The following is a 12,147-nucleotide window of genomic DNA, read 5'->3' as shown; positions in this document are numbered from 1 at the left end:
AAAAGTTTTCTAATTAACTTTCGTTTTTTCTGCAGAGAGAAAAAACAAAAATTTTCTAATTAACTTTCGGTTTTTCTTCAAAGGGAAAAACCGAAAGTTTTCAAATTAACTTTTGGTTTTTCCCTTTGATACAAAACCGAGAGGTGTATGAAGAACTTTCGGTTTTTCTTCAAAGGAAAACCCGAAAGATTTCCATATAACTCTCAGTTTTTCCTATGAAGAAAAATCGAAAAAATTCCATTTAACTTTCAGTTTTTCCCTACAAAAAGTACAAAATAGGCTGATTGTTTTGTGCGCAACCAAAACATGTTCAGCCAAACCAATATATCAATAATAAAACAAATGACATTCATAAAGGAAATGGTCATTATCATTACAAAATTCTCAACCAAACTAATCAACCAAACAATCTATTTTAAATTCAAATGAAAACGTACTCAATCAATTCATAAACCTGTTTTCAGTCGAAACAACTAATCAAAACGTACTAGAATTAGCTGGTGGGGGAGAAGGGGGTGGTTGTTGATGTTGCCTCATAAACCCTTTAATGCTCTCCATTCTTGCATTCATTTGTAACATTTCCCTCTCTATTTTTTCGGACATTTCTAACTTCTCCCTCTCCATTCTTGTCACAATTTCTAGTTTTTCCGCTTGTATTTCATTAATTGTTCGAGTTCTTTCTTCATCCCTCTTCTCTAACTCCTCCAGTTTCATTGTCATTTTTTATTCTCTTCAAACAATCGATCAGTGGATCGTTGTGAATTGTTGTCACTTCAACAATCCTCACAAAAGTGTGTGGGTCGGACGCCTAATCTCATACCGAACACTCCCCCATGTTTTTGTTGTACGGACACCCTCTCCGTCAACTCAAAGTTAGATAATTCCAGTTCGTTACTTCTTACTTCCTCCATCTCAACCTACACATTTGAAATAAATTTTCATTTATATAATAAAAAACTAGCTATATCAATTAACTTACAATTTTCTCTTGCGCTCGTTTGTCCGGGACAGGGGTTGAGTTTTCTTTCGTAGGTTTTGGGGTACGGGTCCTCTTGAATACTTCAACGACAGAGGAAGCATGTCCCATTTCAAGCGCTTGTTGAAAAAAATTATTTAAAAAAAAAATAATAATCTTTATATTAAGTTATTAGAAATAATGTACATACCAATTCTTTCTCCACTTGAGCAAACGGTCTACTTTCAGTATGATGTGGGAATTTTAGCTTATTTCTGTTAACAACATTGGCACGACTGTTGTGCTGTATTTAAAATAAAAATGAAGTTAGAATAATTAATATCAGATTTTATTTGAATTATGAAACCGTACCTTAAATTTTTCCGTGAAGTAATGGTTGCGACACATAAACTCTCAATCATCTCGATCGTAGTCTGGTGGAGGATTGGCCAGTACCGACACCTCGTCTCTTTGATGAATGCGGATATAATCCCTATTCAAATTCGAGCGCCATCTATCCCATATCTGTTTGGTGTGTGTCAATTCGGACCTTCAATATTGATCAATAGAACCATCAGTAGACTCAAACGGATCTAGAAAATTAAATCATTCAAATGTTATAAAAAATTATTGAAAATGATTACCGTCAAAGTAATCCAAATTGAATCCAATTGGTTAGCATTTAATGCCTTCCACTTTAGGAGACGGTGTGAGACGGCTGAAGGTCCCGCACAATCGACCCCAAATATCTAGACCACATTGTTCTTCCGTCGCTGACACCGTCGGGCCTCCCATCTACCGCTCTAAAAGTCAAAGCAATCTTTGTACCCGGTGGCCTCTTAGATAGCGCGATATTCTTGTTCTTCACCCGTCTCTTGCGGGCGGAAGATTCTTTAAAATTTTCAAATTCATAATTAGATATGTAAATCAATTCAAAAAATAACTACTTAGTAAACAAGTTACCTGTCGATGATGGGTCGGGAGTAGAATGATCCTCCTCGTCATCCTCCTCGTGAGCCTCGTCGTCAGTCTCATCGTCATTTCCCATATCAGCAAATTAATGTACTCTCAACAAACTCTTGAACCTCAGCGTCAATATCCTAGTCATGTGTACCTGGGGAGCAGTAGCTAACGGGTCCACAACTAATGGTGGTTGATCTCTAGAAGACCCTTCTCGAAGCCTTAAGTTTTCTAATTGTACAAGTAGGTTATGGTATGTCTTAGATAGTTTGCTATGTGTTTTTCTCATATTCTTCCAAGTTTCTTTACGACCTTGAGACATCCTTAATGCATACCATTAATATAATGCATTAAGAATGATTCAAGATGTAGTACAAGGAGACATCAATTTTAAAAGGAAGCAAATTACATTATTATCTTATTATAAAAGTACCTCTTATAATAAATATCTATAATTTTGATATAATATGGAATTATTAATTTATATATTATATGAGACATATATGCATTAATAAAAATATATTATGTTATAAATTTAGTGAATTATTAATTTAATTTAATGGTCACGAGTTGGGACTACAAAATTTATTAATTAATCGAGGTTATTAATTTATCGAGTATTAATTTATCGAGGTTTTACTGGAAAAAAAAAATTTAAGGTAAAATTTCACACTACCGCTTAATTTATCAAAAAATATTATTTATTGAATTATTAAAAAATTAAAAAAAAAACTTACATTTATTAACTTATTTTATCCAAAATTTTCTTATTATTTTTTAAGTCTACCCCAATTCAGATTCATAAATCCGTCCATTAATGATCAATATTCGAGTAGCCGATTGAATATGGAGAGTCGAGAATTTGAGAATTAAATAGAGGGAAAAGAACGAATATCTAATTAATATATATATATATATATTATTTCTCTTTCTTTTGGTAGTCCCTTTCTTTTTTTTTCAAATGGTCTCCTCGTAGAAAGACTACCGCCCGAGTCACGTAATCCTCACGCTATAAATTTTTTGATATTTTGTTTCGGACAATTTTGTCCAGCAGATTAGAAATCAAATTTTTCCTAAAGGAGCCCCTACCGCCTTAGTCTTTTCTCTTTGCCTGAAATTGCCACCCTCTAGTCTTTGCCTTGGTCTGATTTCGGGGTTGGGCAAAAGTTATGTCTATGTATCCCTCTTGGGAAATGGCCCTATCTGATTTGAGTTTTTGAGGTCTAGGTGTTGTGGGAATTTGCCTAATCTGCGGCCTCAAACTTGATGGTGAGCATAATTTGTTTTTCTGCAATTTGCAAAACAAAATCAAAACACAACAAATTAAAGATAAATATTTATTATAAGTTTGTTTTAATTTGTTTATTTATTTATTTATTTATTTTATTAAAATAAGTCCAAATTGTAATTATAAATTGGGGTGTAAAATGTGAGTGTATACAAAATGACTCTCTTAAACAAAGTTTGGAAATTATTGCATGAAAAACGCATGTCCAAGTCTGACACCATAGACACCATATTTGTAAGCAACTTGATTTATAATCTCATTTATACTTGTTTTTTTTTATCTATTTATTTGGAGAAGCATTAAGACGATGGATAGATAAAACTTGGCGATCACATGATCGATAATACACCGATTTGGTGCTCGTTGGTTGCCTTATATGGGGTTTTGGATCTTCAAAGATGTTCGACTTGTTTTGTCAGTTAAACATTATAGGATTGACTTTTAACTCTAGACAAGGAGTTGACTAGTAATACAAGTGTCTCATACGGGCATGAATATCGAGACATTATGAAATGCTACACGAGATTCATGTCATCTTTCGGACTGATGAAAATGATGTACTAATCTCATGTTATTATGGTTCGAAGACAAACTGTGTGAGATAAACCATAGGGTTTTCATTATTCTGTGGATTGATGAACACAGTGTATTGATCTTAAGCTATTATGGTTCAAAGTCCAACTATGTGAGATAATCGAAGAGTTTTGTGTCCTTGTGCGCGTAGAAGTTTTACGTATACATTAATTTAATGCTATTATAGTATGTAGACTAGTTGCGTGAAATAACCAAGAGGGTTTACACTGTCTTTCGAATCTAGAAACCAAATATATTAATCTTACGCGACTATAGTCCGTAGAATATATAGTTGACGCTCTTCCTTAGGTGGGCGACTGCATCATCTTAACCTTGCGATCCTAGTCCTGAGTATGTATCTTATTAGTCTGAGTGTACGTGCCTAACTAGTCTGAGTTACATGACAAAATTCGTGAGATAACTAGAGGTTTGCGTCAACTTGGTAGATTTTTGTCTCAATAATTTTACATGTCTTGTGATTGCGTAGTTTGGGGGTCAAGCGCCTGATCTCACAAGAGTGGTTTAGGTTGTGTCATTTATAGAATGAGCAACTTACTACTTAATCTTTGCAACGAATTCATGCATCGGTTATGTACAAAGACATTTTTCAATGTTTGTTGGCGTACAAATCTCACAAATACCTAAAAATAGGGAAGTTAAATGATATAATCTAAGGAGATTGTCTTAGATTGTTTCATTATTATTTTTTTGAAATTTTTAATTTTTAGGTCGTGATCACTTTGGTTTTTTTTAGAATGCACATTTTGTCATTATTTCGGATTTTTCTTTTTATTTAAAGACATTGACGCTTCTTATAGGATCGGGATCACCGATAGGGGATAGGGGTCCGGCTAAAGGAGAACGCTTACACACACACAACGGTTGATACTAATCCGGTTAAAGGTTAATATCGATCTCAACACTACACAAGTTGTCACAAACTCTTGAACTGAATTCAAGTGTGGAAGTAGTTTGTTTCAACTTGAAGCAACACACATACGGATTGGATGATAAGGAAGAATGAAATGGAGAAAGAACACAACACAAGATTTATGGATGTTCGGAGATAAAACTCTTACGTCACCCCTTCTTCTCAAATCTTGAGAAGGATATTCACTAATAATATTCAATCACACCTTACAATACGTCAAATAACCGAGACTTATTTACTACTCGTTATTGACTTACAACTCTCACTAAGAATGAATAGAATTGTAATACATTTTAATACTCTTGGACATATTTGAAATGTAAGAACAATAGGCTTGATAGCTTCTTAACTCTTTTTCTCTCTTGGTAATCTTTTGATTGTGTAACTTTTCTGTAAATGTTGCTTCTGTTCTTCAGCTTCTCCTTATATAATGGAAATATGACAACGATCATATTTCTCTTTCAATGGATACCTGCATGGTAATCCTTGAATCTGATTGGTTGGTCAAAAGGAGCTGCATGGCATTAAATGCGGTTGATGCTTCCCAAGAAGCAATACATTCGGCTAGTTTATCTTCTATTGAGTTTAACAGTTGGTCAATTTTGATAGATACCTGCTCCTTGTAGGCTGCTTTTGGACTTATACCAAAATAGGTATATCTGATCATTTGATAGTCTATCAACAGACTTATAATAAAAAGGAAATAGCACAGTCTGTATATTTGAAAATCTCCTTCTGTCTATTCCCAAAGTGAACATATTGCATCAAAATAGAAACTTCCATCAGTTCCATATCTTTGATTTGATCTGTTTCACTTTCCATTAATTTGTACGATCACTTAGGATTGAGCCAATATTCTGAGCCGACCGAACTTTGTATCAGTTTGTTGTTTCAACATCGGTTGACCGGTCTTGCTTCAAAAGAGTAGCGATCGATCTCTAAGACAAAGGTTTCATCGATCCTGAACTTGAGTCGAACCAGTCTTCTACTGAAACTGAGAAGATAGATTAATTAGGGAATTTCGGTTTGTGTCACTTGTTGACCGGTCAAATTGAAAGTATGACCGCTCCCTGTTTTTCCTGCACAAACGGTGAGTTTGGTTAAGTTCTTTAGATAGTTATTTACTTTTTAATTAACTATCTAATTTATCTAACCGCTTCAATTTTTTAGAAAATTCCCCTAGTGAATGACTTTGGTTTTTTTTTCTCTTTTTACATTTTGAAGTATTCGATGCCATTTTGTTTTGGAAAATGCCCCTAGTGCATGACTTAAGGATTTTTCTCTTTTTTTCATTTTTGTAAGAGGTCCTTAGCACTTGTCTATGGTTCTCTCTTTTTTTTTTCCTCTTTTTTTATGAGTTAAGACGTGTCTTGATTTCTATCACGTTATATAACAAATCACAAATTAAAACATGTACGAAGTCTCATTTTGAGTGTTACTTTTGAACCATTTCAAAAGAAGGCTCATTTTCCTTACATTTTCATTTAAATGCAAAAGTCATCAATAATGCACTTGAATTCGTGTTCTCGCAATTATTTTGAAAGAATTTTTTGTAAAGGAATTTTAGCCTGAGCATCATTTTTGATGACTTGAATCGGGATTACATTTTGTGCCATGTGCTTTGGAGTTTTATTCTGCTTTTTTATTTATTTTGTATTGGGCATATTTCTTCGTAACTCTCATCTGGAGAGATCTCTTGTTATACTTAGGGTATTATATGATTGAATCATTATACTCGTGAAGCTTTTAGAAAATTCAAGATGTGAGTCTGAATGGCATCGAGTGGTGATTTCAATATCTCATTCATTTTGAGTTTATTATTATTAAAAAAATTGTCGACCCGATATATCTAATAGAATCGGTACACCTATGTTCTTAGTTTTAGGAAAAAAAACGAGATTTTGAGTGAGCAATAAGTGGTGATTTCAATATCTCAACCATTAGGGATGCTCTTTTTTATATATATGTTTTAGTAACACGGGTATATCTGATAGAATCATACACTTGCGTTCTTGTCTTTGGGCAATAAAGACAAGAGTCTAGGTGAATGCACAATGATTATTTCAATGTCTTAACCTTGATGACTACTTCGGCTCATTTATTTTCTCAAGCTACGAGTATCGAATAATCTTCCATTCTTTTTAAAATATTTTTAGGAAACAAAATAATTAGTCACGTTTTTTAAGTTTAAACTTTAATCTTTTCCACGAGTTTCCTTTTTTTTAGGATTAGTCGTGAGTACACAAAAAGATTCAATCGGATATCCACTACTCGAACCGTCGAAGAAATTATTGAGTTCTTTAATGATCAATGAAGGAACACTCTCATCTTGACTTGAACTCGTTTTTTAATATCTATTTTTTTTCTTTTTTGAGAAAGTGATCTTTCCAACATCTCCTCACATTTTTTGGAAAGTAGATGATTATAATCAGGCCTTAAGACAAGGTTGTGTACGTATAATCTTAAATAAGGACTCAGGTCGAAAACGTAGTTTAATGTGCATAATGTCGATTTTATTTTAAAATGCCCCTAATGTGAACTATGATTTTTTATTCTATTTTTTGTTTGTTTTTTAATGATTTAGAATGTGCTAATTGTGATAGACGGCTTACGTTTAATTACAATTCTATTTTATTTTTTAAATGTCCTACAACGCGTTATCGATGATAAATGTCTTACATCACATCTTTTTTTCTTTTCTTTTTTTCATTCATTTATTTTTTTATTTAGACGACTTAGAATGTGCTATTGGTATAGATGTTTTACATCGCATTGGATTTTGCATCTAAAACACAATCACTTGTCTTTATTGTTCTTCTTTTCCATCCTAAGAGTGTTGCAACTTGCTTCAGAAGATTTTACATGTGTCAATCTAGTTGGTTGTGTCAGCTTTGTCATCTCATATTGCAAGATTTAGATCCGTAGTCATTCTCGCTTGGTTTTTCAAATTCAAGAGTAATAAAAAATGTTTTGGATTGACTTTATTGTTTGGTCAATACCTTGAAATTGTTGCGCCTTCTCGATGGAACGATTACGTTTGAATGCGTCTGGAGATAAAATGCACATTTTAATTAAACATGTTTTTGACTTTGATAGTTATAAATATAGAACCTCTTGTGGCAACATTCTCGTTCAGAATCATGAGGATGAGGGAGAATCTCTTTGCATAAAAAACATTTTCTACACGAACTTTAGGTTCTTTGTCTAAAGAAGAAATTCATGAGTTGGTTATAACGCCTGAAGAGTTTAATCTCAAACCAACTTTCTTTGTTGTTGTTCATTTTTCTTGTTTTAGGATTAGGCGTTTTTTTACGCATTTTCGACAGAATGCTCATAGTCGACAAAGGGATTTTTCTTTTTTTTTCTTTTTCAAAATAAAGAAAATTGTCTTATTTATTATTCATATTAAAAAAGAAAATGTTTATTATAACCGAGCCTAATAAATAGGCTGTCTACGTATTTTTTACCAAAGAATCAGGTCATGACGTCATTCGTGTTCATGAAACTCTTTTTTTTCTTCTTTTCATCTTTTTTTCATTTTTTATCTTGAAGATGTTCCTAGTATATAAACAATGTTTTTACTTTATTTGAAAATCACTTATCAGATCTAGGGTTCTATTATTTATTATCTTACTGGTTTTCTTTGTTGGAATTTTAAACTAATTCATAAATTCCATTAATGAATGGAAATGAGAATTTGGGTAAATAAAATCAAATGAAATTCAAACGAAATTCACATAAAATTCAAACGTGAATTAAAGTGAAATTTGATCCAAATAATTAAATTATTTTGTTAATGATGTAATTAACATTTAATGGCTTGAAAAACAATTATCAAATTAAATATGTTTAATTTTGTTAATTGTCATTGTAACCTTCATGATATTATTGCTATCAATTTATTAGCAAGAAAATCATGTAACGTGTATTTTCTATCGAAGAGAAAATACAAATGGCAATGAAGAGGCAATCAAGGTCAGCCGTTGGATCAAAGATTAATGGTTGATTTTATTTTTATGAAAGTTTAACTTTTCAACAATATAAAACCCCTCATCTCTAATCTCAAATTTTACATTATTTTATATTTTTTCTCACACTAGAATTCCAAAAGTCTTCTTCATGTTTTGTGAGTGTTCTTCGAGTTCTTTGTTCAATTTTTCCGTTGAAACCCGGTGATAGTTCAGGTACTTTATCAAGCTCGTTGTGTAGTGATTTCGGTGCTGAATCACTACTAGATTCGTTGTACCCTGGGAGACAGTCATCTATGATAAGCTCTAGCACATGGGGACACGGTGGAACTGTTTTAAGGGAAATGTGCTAAGCACATGCCTCGAATCCACAATTTATTCGGTGATATTGTTTTTCATATATTTTATTTATTTCATCTATTTGTAACATAATTTATATATATATTTCTGTTATTTTTCAAGAAAAGAATACTAACAATCTTAAAACAGTTTCGTGTGCTAAGTTATTTAGTAGCTTTTGCCGTCGAAAATCTTTGTCTTTGATGTTTCAGAAATACGAGTCGCGGTGTTGCGAAAGAGATGATGTTCATTTCGAAAAAATGAAAAAGATTCATCTTAAGGAATCAACAAATAAAGATAAGTCTTTATTGCATATAAATATGTTTGATTATTAACACATATGTTCTTATGCTGTTAAAGCTTAGCTTTATAAGCTAATATATTTTGATATTAAAATTTTCTCAAGAAACATTAATTTGTATATTCATTATATAAATGTTATATAGAAAATAAATTAGAACACAATAATTTAATTTGTTCTAGTCTTATTTAAAGATTTGTTTGGTTATTAAAATTATTAATAATAATGAATGAAAATAAGAAAGTAACTAATATGTTAGCTTTCAATTTTTATAAAATTTATGGTGTTAAAATTAATTATAATTGAAACATATGGTTTCAGTTTTAAAATAATTAATTATAATATATACCTTCTTTTTAATTAAACAATATAATTAATAAGAATATGGTAGGATGATTTAATAAATAAAGAGAGATGATATCTTTATTTATACATTGTTTTATATATATTACATTTTATTATGGTAATAAGTTATGGTTTTAAATGTGTATCTATATTCATTGTTTGACAGAGTTTAAGTCAAAAAGAAGAGAAAATTAAGTTTCTCTAAAAAGAAGACATAAGGTCGTAAACAGTAATATAACATTGAAATGGTGCATTGGCGTAGTGGTTCAAAGTTTAAACGCAATGATGCGTGGAGGAAAAGAGGTCATGTGTTCGAATCCAGCTGATGAGATGATTTCTTTTGTAGAAATCAGATTTGTTAAAATGACAGTGGTCATTGATGTTAAAAACCATTCCAATTTCTTTTGTAGAAATTATGAGATGAATGGATAGTCAATAATTTCTTGATAGAAATCAGACTAGTTATTGAAACCATTCCAATTTCTTGTATAGAAATTATGAGATGAATGGATAGTCAATAATTTCTTGATAGAAATCAGATTAGTTTAAAATGACTTTAGTCATTGATGTTGAAACCATTCAAATTTCTTGTGTAGAAATTATGAGATGAATGGGTAGCCAATAATTTCTTGGTAGAAATCAGAATTTTAAAATGACTCTATATGTTGGAGATGAATGAGGTCGATAATGATTTCTTATAAAAAAAAAACATGATTTTTCTAAATGACATTAATTATGAATGTTGAAATCATTATAATTTCTTATGTAGAAATTATGAAATAAATTGAGTATAGAAATTTTAATTTCTTAAGATTAAATAAGTTGTTTGTGTTAGAACGTATTCTAATCATGCATTGAAAGAGACAATTATGTAAGTCGAAATATTTTCGCAAGAATTATCTCGGTGAGAATGATCCACCTAGATTTGTCACGTGGATTATCGTTCATAACACGATAATGTAATTACTTCGATTAAGACATGAGGTACATTTGTAGTTATATTTTAATTGATTATATTGTTAAGTGATTATTTATATATATCATGCATATTAGCTAATAATATGATGATTCATGTTCTTTCATAATAAGTATGATTATCTAGAAATTTATATATATATAAATTAAGATTTATTTTCTATCTATTTTTATTTTAATAGATAATTTTGAAATTTGTCACATGTGTTCTTTGATTGACAAAGATTTGTTATAGAATATTAAAGGTCACCTAATTAATTAAGAAATGAATAATTGATGACATGAATATTTATTTATATAATTAGTTAGTTTTATATTTGATTAAAGATAAATGATCAACATTCTAATTAAGTGTAATAATTAATATTTTAATTATTTATCATGTATTTTTAATGATAAATGAAGTTGTATATATATTTATTTAATAATATATATGACATATTATTTATCTGATTACGTTTCTATGTTATTGACTATATATATTTTAGTTGTTTTGTCATTGTGGTGACTAAAATGAAAGAAGCAATAATATATAATATCATATATATATATATGGATATATTAATTTTGGTTTAATATAATATATTTGATATACATTGTTCAATTGCATCATTAAGACTTACTTAATTTGATAATCATGAAATCAAACAATTACAAGGAGAGTCTTGTTTGATTTGAGAATAATGTGGCAAACGTGCCGATATTGCGGTATGCAAACGTGGAACCGAAAATAAATGTTTAAGCGGTTTTGGCCAAAGATGCTTGAAACATTATGATTTCTTTTGTAAAATCATATGATTTGGTGAATATTTATTTGATTAAATATTCTAATTTCTTTTATAGAAATTAAGTGTTGAAATAAATATTTTAATTGATTAAATTTCTTATGTGGAGATTATGTGAAGAATGATTTATATATGAATAAACATTCTAATCTCTTGTATAGAAATTATATTTTATTCAATTAATTATTTATGATATAGTTATCTTATTCATATAAGTATAACAAAAGAAATTTGTAAAATAATTGTGTGACAATTTCTTGATTAGAAAATCATTGATTTAAATTATACAAATGTGTGTGATTTAAAAAGGATACCAACACGAATGTGGGGGCAAATATTTTTATTGATTATAACACAAAAATGATTGTGTATATTATGATAAATGTTAAAATAATTTGTTGTTAGAGAAACATGTTCTCTATAAAAGATAAAGTTGCGCAACTTTATAAAAAGAAATAAAATAACAAGAAATGTCTTGTTTATATTTGCTAAAAGTTGGTGTTCAAATCGATATTTTAGATTTGAGGATTTTGAAATCAAGAAACGTGTCATATTTTGACATTATTTTCATAAAATTTTGAAGAACCAATGTCTTCAAAAGAATTTTATGAAATAAATGAAAAAGAAAGTTTATAAAGTCTTGATATGACTTATAACAAATTTTATAATAATGATATGAAAATTTGATCATACTTTTATTAAAAAGTGAATGTGACAATTATATATA

The sequence above is a fragment of the Impatiens glandulifera genome, chromosome 6, assembly GCF_907164915.1.
Source record: "Impatiens glandulifera chromosome 6, dImpGla2.1, whole genome shotgun sequence".
NCBI lineage: Eukaryota > Viridiplantae > Streptophyta > Magnoliopsida > Ericales > Balsaminaceae > Impatiens > Impatiens glandulifera.
The sequence above is the reverse complement of the archived record's forward strand: the minus strand, read 5'-3'. Positions refer to the sequence as shown.